The sequence below is a fragment of the Pantherophis guttatus genome, chromosome 1 (genome assembly GCF_059756535.1).
Source record: "Pantherophis guttatus breed Tessera chromosome 1, ASM5975653v1, whole genome shotgun sequence".
Classification (NCBI taxonomy): domain Eukaryota; kingdom Metazoa; phylum Chordata; class Lepidosauria; order Squamata; family Colubridae; genus Pantherophis; species Pantherophis guttatus.
The window spans coordinates 200,302,589-200,314,643 of NC_142063.1; positions in this window are offsets into that span (position 1 = coordinate 200,302,589).

The following is a 12,055-nucleotide window of genomic DNA, read 5'->3' on the forward strand; positions in this document are numbered from 1 at the left end:
GGGGTTGAAGGAACTGCTTCCTGCTTTGGGGAGGGTGTATCTTACGGGTGGAGCTAATCTGACGGTTGGAACATTTGCTCTGCTCATCATGTAAATTGTAAAAAAAAAAAGAAATGCAAATATTGCCTTGGGCATCATCCTTCTAAAGAAAATTAAATCTAGTTGATAAATAATGTATCCCTGAGTTTCTTGTTGTTCAGGAGGAGTTGAAATTGGAATATGTGAAGAAGCCAAAATGATAATTTCCAAAAGAGTGACCAAGATCCTCTGTTGTAGCTGAAGCCTAGTCTTATGACTCCTTAAAGCAGGGGTGTGTTTGACATGGCATGGCCAGCTCGACATCACTCATATTGGTGGTGCCTGTGGTGGACCGAGCATTCTGTTAGCGAAAATGGTCTCTCAAGCTCCGTTTCTAGCTGCAACAGCCTCCTGCAAGCCTCCGCCAGTGAAAATGGAGCTAGGGAGGGCCGATCTTTCGCTGTTTCCAGGGTGGCCTGTAGGCCAGATTTATGCACCCCGCAGGCTGGATCCAGCCCGCGGGCCTTGACTAAGTTTGACACTCCTGCCTTAAAGGCTGAATATATTTACTGTGACATAGACATTTGAAAGGTACAATTTTTTTCATCAGATCTACTTGTACTGTATAGTATTGTATAAAAGTTTATATCTTATTGTACAAAAGTCATTAGTGTTATAGCTTTAAGAACACATATTGCTCCTAATAGAACTCCCTTTACTTATTGGTATAATGTATACATGTTGAGCCTATTCAGCTTAATCTTTACATTTTAGAATATTTCTCAGGGTGAAAAAGCTCACCTTTCTTTCCTATGGAACACCATGGTCAAAGGAAGTTAGAGTTATTCTGCTTACTATTTCTTCCTGAAAATAATATAAATAATTTTCAGGGATGATTGAAAAAGTTTTAGAATCATGTGGTGGCACAAAGTAGATACGGGGTATCACAAACAAAACTTTTGAATGCTTCAGCAAGCATATGAGGAATGGTATTAATTACTATCTTATATCCTTGGACATTTAGTTCTCACTTTGTAAATATCCTTTTCAGAAGAATTCATGAGTTGAGTATTTTCCCACCAGGACTTTTGAAATAATGAAATATCTTTTGGTAACAATTTTGAAAGCCCCTTAATGCTAAGTGATGAAACACAAAATGAAGTTGGATTTAGGTTGTAATCTGAAGATGGACAATTTTTTTTTGGTCCTGGTTTTCAAAATTCTACCCTTTATTTATTGTGATTTGCAATGTTCATAGCAACCAAACAGTGTATATGAAAGTTAAGCAAATGTTTCTTGGTGTGTAATGAAGTGTAATTTCTGTTGTTTACCAGGCTTATCATATTGGTTGCAATGTGGGATTCATTGCATGTCAGTTACAGAAAACATCAGACAGTGTTTATTTTAGATAATATAAATTTAGAGATTGGGTAGCTGTGTCATGTGTTTATATGCTTAGGATCTTTTTCCAAGATTTAATCATGAAGAAATTTAGCAGTTAGCCAAATCCAGCTTCGGAAAGGTTTCCTATGAACAATAATGAAGTGTCCAATTAGTGCCTAATTAAACATTTGAGAGCTAATGGCAGGGACATTTCTTTAAGGCCACATCTGATGCCTTTCTACTACGATGTTGAATCTCTCCACAGAAAGAATGACTTCTGTGATTGATATTAAGACAAAGGTCAGTGAAGATGAAATATGTTTACTTATTTCAGTCCATTAAAGACTCTAGGATTTAAATAGAAAATTACAGAATTTTGAAACAACTTAGAGGTTATCTTTATGGGCAGGAATATCCCAGAGATACTTTGGAACAATAATTTGGAGGGAAAAAGCTCCAGAGAGGGATTTTTATACTTCTGCCCTAAGAAACTGAACTTGGGAACAGAATTCCTTCAAAAAGGAATTATGAATACTGAAGGGCTGCCATTTTTATGTCTTTTTCCAGCAAAAACCACACTCAGTATTTATGTTAAAACATACAACAGATAATGGCATATGTTATAAACCAAACAAGATAAATTTTCCATGAGGAAAAAGGAAAATACAGTAAAGAGCAAGGAAGTTTAATTACAGGCATGTTGGCTAAAATCAATATCCCTATATAAAAAGAGGAGATTGACAATGGTCTTCAGACTAGTTAAGACTGCATCAGCAACTGTTCTGAAAGACCACATTGGTGTTTTTCCTATTCTGATGAAGTTAATAAACCAACATCTATTCCTAGAAATGAATTCTCAAGTCCAACAGAGATGGGCTAGACAGCAGAAGCAGAAGAACTGAGTAGAGGTCAGTAAAATATCTTTACTACTTGCCTTAGAAATCTTGTAAACTGTAAGAGAAGCTTTCCATTCTCATTTATACTCAGTGAAGTCTGAGTGATTTGAAACGCTTCTTCCCAAATTCATTGCCACCTGAGATAAGTTGAGTCTTCTAAGAAGGTCCCCAATTTGAGCAGGGGGATGGACTAGATGACCTGCAAGGTGCCTTCCAACCCTATGAATCTATGAGCTATATGAAATTTGCTTTCTGTCTCTTGATAGCTTATTCTCCATTACTTTTTGAGCTCTGCAAAATCTGTGACATAAATTGAGGCAATTGTCTAATTCTCTCACACTTGAGTCAGGGAAACTACTGTTACGTTTGACTCCCCTTTTCATTCAGTCCTAGCAACATTTCTTCCTTCCTCAGATTGATCAGGAAAAAGTCTATGTTTTCTTAGTCCCATCAGTTTTAGATCTTGCCACACTGAAAATCTAATCTTTTTTGTATCCACATAGTTCTCTTGATAATGGTACAAAATTGAAATTTCTCATTAATCTGGACTGGTTTTCTCAATTTCCCAGTCTCACATAAGAGTCCTGGACATTTTGGGTAGTCTCCTACCTAAATATAAAAAGTCTTAATTTGACTAACTTTTCAAATTGATAAGGAGCTATCAGCTGGGCTTGGCACATTGAATATCGAATGCTAGATTAATGTTTCCCAACCTCAGCAACTTTAATATTATGTGTGGACTTTAACTCCCATACTCAGCCAGCCTAAAAGTTCTCTATCTTTCAGAGTTCTTTGGTGGTGGCACGGCTAATAATACTTTGAACTTCATTTTTAAAAATATATTTTGAAAACACCGCTCTAGATCCTGGGGCTAGATAATTTGCAACTGTATTTACAGGAACACCGTATTACAACTATATGACTGAATTAGTAGAAGAAAGCAAAGTTAAGGCTACACAACCAGAGGTGCGTTTCAGCAGGTTCTGACCAGTTCTGGAGAACTGGTGGCAGAAAGTTTGAGTAGTTCGGAGAACCAGTAAATACCACCTCTGACTGGCCCCGTCCCCATCTATTCTCTGCCTCCCGAGTCCCAGTTGATTGGGAGGAAATGGGGATTTTGCAGTAACCTTCCCCTGCCACGCCCATCAAGCTACGCCCACAGAACTGGTAGTAAAATTTTTTGAATCCCACCACTGTACACAACTGACCACATTTAAGCTGAGGCAGAAAAGGAAATCCAAAGGATTGTTAGCCTTGCCACCACCAAAGAACTCTGAAAGAGTGAGAACTTGATCATTTTATTAAATTAATTGGCCAATGATATTTCATACTATCTGTAACAGTGTCCAAAGCCACAACAAATTCATTGAATTTGCATTAGCCTTGCAAGGTAGTCCAGACAAGAACCATGCCCAGTGGGTACTAGCTCTATCTTTATTGTAAGGTTACATTAACAAAATCTTGCTGGTCTGAAAGTACCTCTGTCGCACCACCTTTACCATCTCTTCTGAGAAGTTTGCCATTCCCCCATTCCTTCTGCAGATTCATCTGCTTCTTATTTGACCGTTGCCTAGTCTGTGGTTCTTCCTCCTGCCTCCGAAGGTCATTGCCACTTACCTCTTATGATTCAAACTCCTGCTTCAGAATGCGTTCCCACTTGGATTTGTAAATCTGATTGAAAAGAGTAGCATCCTGGAAGTGTTGTGAACTAAAGCATCCTTTCAATGCCTTCTTCGGCCCTGTTAAATGAAAGAGTGATACCCATAAGGAGACACCTATTTCTGTTCTGTATTGCCTTTCCTATTGTACTATATTTGAAAGGGCAAACACGTATACTTTGGTAGGTTCCAGTGGTGGGATTGAAATTTTTTTACCACCGGTTCTGTGGCCGTGGCTTGGTGGGCATAGCATGGCTTGGTGAGCGTGGCTTGGTGGCCGTGGCAGGTAAAATCTCCATTCTCTCCTTACCCCAGGAGAAGGTTACTGCAAAATCCCCATTTCCTCCCAATCAGCAGGGACTCGGGAGGCAGAGAATAGATGGGGGCGGGGCCAGTCAGAGGGGGTATTTACTGGTTCTCCGAACTACTCAAAATTTCTGCTACCGGTTCTCCAGAACTGGTTAGAACCTGTTGAATACCACCTCTGGTAGGTTCAATCTTGTTCCTCACTCTTACCCTTATGCACCGCAAGGAATATATGAAGAACGTATTAGTTCACTCTTTTTTACTGAGTGTAGACCTCCCTTTCCAAACCTGATCTCCTTCATTTGTGTTGAATGATAATTCACAACTGAATCTTTGGTCATGGAATGTTTTTGGAAGATTCTGACTTCAGGAAGCCTAGTCTAGATGCCCCTTACATTACTAGTGCTAAATGGAAATGGTAGTAACTCTTAGAGAAAGATTTGGCCCTGTTCTTTTAATCCTAAGGACAATTTGGCATGAATATCTTCAGTCTTGGGCTTACATGCCAGTTTTTGGGTAAGAGACAAGAGCACTCTCCATTAGAAGACCCGAGTTGAAGAGTGTTCCTTCTTCAATACGACAAACACACAATTAATCCGTTTTGTGCTGACCTTCATGTTACCCCTTAGCGGTGAACTCATTTTTTTTTTGGTCTACTCAAGCCAATCTAAATATAAGCGCTGTTGCAAAGTATTGCTTAATGTTACCTTTTCCACAATACCAGAAAGGCATAAATAAATAAATAAAAAGGAAAATGCCACTTATGTGTGCAACTTGTCTGTCGAGCGGAGGACTTCTAAACATTAATAAACTGGGCCTTGAGTCACATACCCTTTTGATAAATGAAGCAGTGTGGTTTTTCTGAATCCGACTGGAGATGCAAGAGACTCCATGAAACAAACCTGTGGAAGTCGGCAGGAATGGCTCTGCTTGTTTTGGCTCCCTCAAATGGCTTTCAGCCTCAAATCAAATACAGGGAGCATGAGAAATGCTGGCTTCTGAAGTCATGATTGTACTCTGAACCTCATGCTAAGGCTCCCCCCCCCCTGCTTAATAAAGCTTCTTTTCATGTGAAAACCTGGCTTCAGGCAACATGGAAGTCCATTTGTCAGCTTTCTCTTTATGATAGGGCACCTAGAAGCTGCCTTCCGAAAGCTCTTGGAGCAGTCGGAGGGAACTTCCTCTGCCTGTGCAGCTCATTTACAGCTCTGTGCAGGCTGTTTGTCAGCTGAGAAGGTCCCATGCAGAGTTGTCCAGCTTCTCTTTCTAGATTGACTTTCTGTTGCTTCAAAGGGGCAAACCTTTCGTCTAGGGGTAGACTGCTGGGGGTTCGCAGGGGTTTGGGAGAACCTGTAGCTGAGATTCTGTGCAGTTTGGAGAACCCCCAAATCTCACTCCTGGCTGGCCCTGCCCATCCCGCCCCTCCCAGGAGTCCCCACATGGCCCATTTTGGATGCAGGTAAGTGCAGGGCGCGTGCGGAGGCTTGGGGAGGGCAAAAAATGGGCCTAATGGAAGTTTGGGAAGGCTGGAAATGGGCCCGTTTCTGGCCTCCAGACGGCCTCCGGAGCCTAGGGAGACCGTTTTCGCCCTCCCAGAGGCTTGAGGAAAGACTCCGGAGCCTGGGGAGCGCAAAAACACCTCCACCCGTGGTGCAGGAGGCCAACTAGGCCATGCCCACCATGGCCACGCCCACCCAGCAATCAGGCAAAGAATCCCTTGCTAAAATTTTTGAAGCCCACCCCTGCTTTCGTCCATTCATAGCTACAAATCCTTCGACCACCACTACAGGTAGTCCTCGACTTACGACCACAATGGAGCCCAACATTTCTGATCTTGTGAAACATTGGTTAAGTGAATTTTACCTCACTTTATGATTTTTCTTGACACAGTTGTTAAGCGAATCATTGAAAATTGTTAAGTTCGTAACACAGTTGTTAAGTGAATCTGTCTTTCCCCTTTAACTTTGCTTGTCAGAAGGTCACAGAAGGGGATCGCATAACTCCAGGGACACTGCAACCGTCATAAATATGAACCAGTTGTCATCTGAATTTTGATCACATGACCACCGGGATGTTGCAATGGTCATAAGTGTAAAAAACGACCATAAATCTCTTTTTTCAATCCCGTTGTAACTTTGAACAGTCACTAAATGAACTGTTGTAAGTCGAGGATCACCTCTAGACTACTGTATTGATAGTTACAGTGATTATTTCCCTCCTGGTTATGATAATATGAGGATGAATTTAACAATTAGGGATCATTGTTTATTCTTTTGACAACATCATATACTTTCTGTCCTGATCATGTGTGTTTTTCTAGCAGAATTGGATCTTCTTCTTAAGAGCAGCTCCTTAGCAATATCAATATATTTGGTTAAAAACATTGCAAAAAAATATTGAAAGGCCCCCAATTTAGTTCTCAATTCAACTTCCCTTGCTACAAACAAGTTTTCAAAAAAGGAACATTGACATGACCAAATGTAATTGATCAAAATTATGTCTGAAACTTGTATACTGCTTTGTCATCTCTCCTTCCCCATTCCCCCCATTTCCTGGCAAACAAAGAATTCTTTTGCCCTGATAATCCTCTTTTTTTTTCTTTTTTTTTGCCAGAGGCAAATTGCAGATGTTTGCTTTCCTTCCAGCATGTAATTTATTTAAGATGCAGAGTTGCAGTCTGGTATTTTCATTCAGTCATTAGGGCCACAGCGGCAGGTGGCTAATAAACAAATTTCCTATCCAACAAACTGAAAATGAGATTTTTGACATCCAATTAACTTTTTTCAGATTGTCCTTGTGATGTATGACAGGGCTTCATAACAGAGGGAGTCAAAATGAAAAGTGAAGTAAAGCAGACTCTTCTAAACATCTATTAAGTTTGTCCATCGCACTCAACCTAATTTGTACGTGCAAATTGCATTACATACTATATTAGCACTTGTGGATGATGGCCAGCGGCAGTGGTGGAATTCAAATTTTTTACTACCGGTTTGGCGGTAGTAAAAACAGTTTTGGGTGTGGCGTGGCTTGGTGGGCGTGGCTTGGTGGGTGTGGCAGGGGAAGGATACTGCAAAATCCCCATTCCCACCACACTCTGGGACCAGCCAGAGGTGGTATTTGCCGGTTCTCTGAACTGCTCAAAATTTCCGTTATCGGTTCTCTAGAACCTGTCAGAACCTGCTGAATAGCACCCCTGGCCAGCGGGCATGTATTATTATTATTATTCCTATTTTTCTGCTCCATCCCTCTAAAAGCCTCCCCTTGTGCACTTTTTGGACAGCCCCTAGACCAGGTCCAGATGGGTCATCTCTATGACACTGGCTTCTTTCAATGACTGCATTCCTATTTTTCTTCTGAAAATGGAGCAAAGCTGGACCTTATTTTTTCCCAAGGCTGGGACTTCTAAACTGTGTTTTGTTTTAAGTTGGCTGTGTCTTAGCTTAGGCACAGACAAGACAAGGCTGAGCATCCCTGCAAATATTTCATGGAAGCAAGATAGGCCATCTTATTAGTGACCTTCATCTTAATTCTTCTCGTCAATGTTGCAACCTGTGTTCAAAGAAGCAAGCTGCCCACCTGATTTTCTCTGCTTAGATAAGCAACTCTTACAGTACCTTTGACCCAGTCTTTAATATTTCTAGATGGTTTCAGAACCTTTGTAAAAAAAAAAAAAAACCAAACACCATTGCTCCATTTGCTTTACTTTACAGTGAAGTCACTGAATTCTTGTCTGTAGAGATTCTCAGTCATACGGGTTGGTTGTCCCAAAGGTGCTTTTTCAGGAGGCAACTGGACTTCTTTTTTCTTTTGAAGATGTTTTGCTTCTCATCCAGAAAGCTTCTTCAGCTCTGACAGGATAGTGGGGAATGGAAGGATTTATATTCCTTGCAGACAGCTGGTAATCGGCATCCTTTTAGTGGGTTGTTGAAGCACTTGGAGGTTTATCTGTGTCCTCAGGGTCACCTGAGTAGTCCTCCTGGTTCCTGTAGTCTGCAATTTTTTCTTCTGGAAATCCATTCTTATTCCCATATTATTCAAAAGGTGTTCATCCCAATTTATATGGCTAAACGTCTGTAGAGATTCTCAATCATCCAGGTCATTTATCCTTCGATTCCCCACTATCCTGTCAGAGCTAAAGAAGCTTCTTGGATGAGAAGTGAAATGTCTTTAAAAGGAAAAAAAAATAAACCAGAAAGTCCAGTTGCTTCTTGAAAAGTACCTTTGAGACACTGAATTCTTGCTTCACCTTGCCTTCCAGCCTCTTGGACCCCTTAATATTTCCCCCACCCAGATGCCCATGAAAGCAAGTAAAGACCCAACAAATTAGCATCAAGATTAGAATAGAATAGAATAGAATAGAATAACAGAGTTTGAAGGGAATTGGAGGTCTTCTAGTCCAACCCCCTGCCCAGGCAGGAAACCCTACACCACTTCAGACAATTGGTTATCCAATATCTTCTTTAAAATTTCCAGTGTTGGGGCATTCACAACTTCTGCAGGCAAATTGTTCCACTTATTAATTGTTCTAACTGTCAGGAAGTTTCTCCTTAGTTCTAAATTGCTTCTCTCCTTGATTAGTTTCCACCCATTGCTTCTTGTTCTACCCTCAGGTGCTTTGAAGAATAGTTTGACTCCCTCTTCTTTGTGGCAACCCCTGAGATATTGGAACACTGCTATCATGTCACCCCTAGTCCTTCTTTTCATTAAACTAGACATACCCAGTTCCTGCAACCGTTCTTCATATGTTTTAGCCTCCAGCCCCCTAATCATCTTTGTTACTCTTCTCTGCACTTTTTCTAGAGCCATGATGGCGAACCTATGGCACGGGTGCTACAGGTGGCACACGGAGCCATATCAGTGGGCACGCGAGCGTTGCCGTAGCTCAGCTCCAGCACGCATGTGTGCACCGGCCAGCTGATTTTTGGGCCTTTTGGTCCCATCGGAAGTTGGGAAATGGACTGTTTCCAGCCTCCGGAGGGCCTCCGGGGGAATGGGGAAGGCCATTTTCGCCCTCCCCAGGCTCCTAGAAAGCCTCGAGTCTGGGGAGGGTGAAAAACGGGCCTACCGTACCCACTGTGCCATCATGTGCTAAAAGTGGGGGGGGCGTGCGCACATGCGCAGGGGCAGGGCGCATTGAATTATGGGTGTGGGCACACACGTGGGCAACCTCCCCATGCTCCCCCCGCTTTTGGCACGCGACGGCAAAGAGGTTAGCCATCACTGTTCTAGAGTCTCACATCTTTTTTACATTGTGGTGACCAAAATTGGATGTAGTATTCCAAGTGTGGCCTTACCAAGGTATAATAAAGTGGTATTAACACTTCACGTGATCTTGATTCTATCCCTCTGTTTATGCAGCCTAGAACTGTGTTGGCTTTTTTGGCAGCTGCTGCACACTGCTGGCTGATATCTAAATGGTTGTCCACTAGATCTATTATAAAAAAGGACTTTACTGTACAAAGTACTTTCCGACTGCCTAATATCACAGCTAATGGAGGTTTTGAAACAGAAATAATGGATGGTGCCTTGGCAGGTCACTGTTTAATACCTATTTAATTTTTCACATTTTGAATCACTCCCCTCCCTCAGAAAGAGAGTTATCCTATTACAGAACTGAAAGGATTACTTGGCAGCAGTAAATATAGGGGGACGACCTCAAGAACCAATATAGCAGTAACAGCATCATAATTGAAATTTTACTCTTTTGTGCCTGGGTGTAATGTCAAGGGATAGATAAAAGCAACAGTATTTAGATCGAAATGCCATAACCACCATCCTGGATGTTTTAATCTTTCTACCTGTTCTTGGTATTTCCTGCATATTATTAGTGTTCAAGGTTGGCAGATGTGAAGGCAATCCAAGTTCAGTTTCAGATTGCATTGTAAGGAATTGGAAAATAGAAATGAAATAAAAAACTCTGTAGTGTTGAAGCATTCCAAAATGTTGGGCGAAAGAGTCACCTTTATTTCTTCCAGAACAGGATAAAACAATTTTCATAGATGGGTACAAGGATTCCTGCTACTGATATTTCCAACCAACAAAATTGACTAGCAATGAACAGAATTTGGTATTCTGATAAAGTACAGATAATCCTCGATTTACAACGTTTTGTGACCGTTCAAAGTTACCACGGCACAGAAAAAAGTGACATATGATTGTTTTTCATCCTTACATATCGCTGCAGCATCCCCAGAGTCATTTGATCAAAATTCAGATGCTGGGCAACTGACTCCTATTTGTGATGGTTGCAGTGTCTCTGTGTTACATGACATGATCACCTTTTGTGACCTTTCGACAAGCAAAGTCAATGGGGAGGCCAGATTCACTTAACAACCGTGTTATAATTTAACAACTGCAGTGATTCACTTAACGACTCTGGCAAGAATGGCCGTAGAATGGGGCAAAATCTGCTGTTTTGCTTAGCAGCAGAAATGTTGGGCTCAGTTGTGGTCATAAGTCGAGGGCTACCTGTTACCCCAGAATTCCAGGTTGGGCAGGTTTTCTTTTTTCTTTTCTGACTTGGATTATAGTCAGAGAGGAAAAAGAGTTCTCACAAATTTCCTCATTTAGCTGCAGCGGTCAGGTTGGAAAAACAGAAGGCACCATGGGGAAGTTGGCACCGCGTGCTGTGCCATGATATTTGTATAAAAACAGACTGGGTTAAAAAAAAAAAGGATAGAAATCAATGGTCTTTCTTGTCAATATCAGTGTTTGGACAGAAGCAGCTGTGACTGCTATTACAGTAGCATGTCAGTAGGGTTCAAACCTCATTTCTAAGACATTTCTCCATTTTGGGAGGGCGACATGAAATACAGCTCATTTGTGTTCAGTTCTGAATGTATACCTTTTCTTTCCCCAGTTGTTAATTCATACTTACGTTAAAACCAAGTAAGTTTGCTGCCTAAGTAATCCTCTGGCTTGTGCAGGAAACAGATATGAAAATGCCGAGTTCCTTTAAAAGGGCAATTGCCAGCTTACACGTATAGTACAGTCTCTCCCTCTCTTGGCTCAAAGATCCACCAGAAAAGTGAACAGGATCAGGGGTGGGATTCAAAAATTTTAGCAACCGGTTCTCTGCCCGGTTGCTGGGTGGGCATGGCCATGGTGGATGTGGCCTACTCGGCCTCCTGCATCACAGCGGGGGTGGCGATGATTTCACCCTCCCCAGATCTGGAGGCTTTTCTTGAGCCTCCAGGAGGGTGAAAACGGCTTCCCCTGGGCTCCGGAGGCCCTCCGGAGACTGGAAAGGGGCTCGTTTCTGGACTTCTGGGAGGCCCATTTTTCATCCTCCCAGATACCTCTGTGTGGGCGCTGCACTTACCTGGCATCCAAAATGGGCTACGTGGAGACTCCTGGGAGGGGTGGGGTGGGGTGGGGTAGGCGGAGTCAGCCAGTCCTTGCAACTACTGGTCCGGTGAATCAGATTAAAATTAACATCCAGTTCTCCTGAACCAGTTTTAACCGGCTGAATCCCACCCCTGAACAGGATTAAATAAATCATTATACATTTTTGAAATGCTGGTGTCTGTGAGTCCTCTCTAAAAATGGTACTTAACTAGATGTCAAACACCAGCCAGAAGAGTTCTTAAATTATTCATCATGTTTTGGAAGTGAGATGTTTCAGAAATGCGTCTGCTTAGGCTGCCATAAAAACAATGAAGCATTACATTTGTTTGGCTACCTGTTGAATTTTTGTAATGGAGGTATGTCACCTTAGAGGTATTTAACCACTACTGTAACTGGGACCGTCATAGATTGGGAAATATTTTATTTTCTATCTTGAAGATGCCATAA